Source organism: Monodon monoceros, unplaced genomic scaffold (assembly GCF_005190385.1).
Source record: "Monodon monoceros isolate NGI ecotype Baffin Bay Population unplaced genomic scaffold, NGI_Narwhal_1 Super_Scaffold_2, whole genome shotgun sequence".
Lineage (NCBI taxonomy): Eukaryota > Metazoa > Chordata > Mammalia > Artiodactyla > Monodontidae > Monodon > Monodon monoceros.
The window spans coordinates 94,087,139-94,088,514 of record NW_021703776.1 but is presented as its reverse complement, the minus strand read 5'-3'; positions in this window follow the sequence as shown (position 1 = coordinate 94,088,514).

Below are 1,376 nucleotides of genomic sequence, written 5' to 3'. Positions count from 1 at the left end.
CCTAGAGGTAAAGGGCAGGCAGCTCTGATTTGCAGTTTACAACTCACCGGCCGCGTGGCCTTCTGCAAATCATGTCCCCTCACCAGGCTCCACTGTGACAGTGAAGGGGTTAGACACAAAGATCTTTAGGGCTCTTTCCACTCCAACAGTGGATGACTGTCTCAGTCCCACGGGGTTGACCTCAATAAGGAAACGCTCTAGAACTGGCTGGATGAGCCTCACCCACGGATCCCTCTTTTCCTTCTGCATTTTCCTTTTCTCCCTGAGACTGCTTCTGTGATGGCTGAAGTCTCTTGCTGGATTTGTGACTCTCGTGGACTCTCCCATGGTCTCCCACGGTCAGTCGCCCTCAGCCACTTTTCCCAGCAGAGTCCGAGCTTTCTCCCTGGAGTCCTGTGGCCTGTGAGCAGATTCAGAACCTCCATCTCACTCGGTGCAAACTGACGCAGCTCCTGCTCTACTCCTGGCTTTCCATTTGCATTGTTCACAGACAACTGCCTCTCATCGCTCAGGTAAACTGCCAGGAGAATATCCGTCTGCCCATTGGTGCTCCTGGGGAACTCTGCGGGCCAGGCTCAGGCCCGTCCCTGCAGCAGGCTCTAGCCCTCAGGGCCGTGACTCATGCACCAAGCAGCCGGGACCTGTAGTCACTCCCTCTGAGCTCCCTCACCAGCTTGGAAAAAACTTACAGCTCACACCAACACAGCTCCTTTCCTTCACAAGCTCCCACTCACCTGTACTCCCTGAGTCTTCTTTGTGCCATAGCCTCGCTTAGGGGACCTTCCCTGAGAATTCTGCAGACTGAAGGCATGCTTTGCTTCTTCCTCTTCCAAGGAAGAGGGCAGTGAAATTTCCACTCCGTAATTGTCATTGAAAATGGGTGCGTTGGAAGAAATCCATCAAAAGCCATTAAGTATAGAGAATGTTCTCAGTCTATTTGAATCAGGACTAAGTCTGGTACCTGTTTCCCTTTAGCTCATTTGCTTGTAACCTTTGGCCCCCTGGCACACGTGATTGCAGAGTTAGACGATTGCATTGAACAACAGGCTTTGAGCTGCTGTAATCATGCAGCTCCTGAGTCATGTTAACAGCAAATGCGGCTCTAAGGTAACTGAACTGTGTGAGTGATAGGGCAGTCACCACCACCAAAAGGTATTTACGCAGAGGTTTGGAAAACCATGTACAAACACGCACAAGTCTCAGTGATGTGTCTCGGGGTAGGTGGGTGAGGAACGATCGTGTCTATAAAGGGCTACCGTACCAAAATATTGCATTTCTAATTTGACCTCATTAACGAGAAGAGGTTATGATAAGGGCACTAAATACCTTAAAGCACGCAGACAATTATGGGTAGAGCAACATGGGGTCCAAAAGGA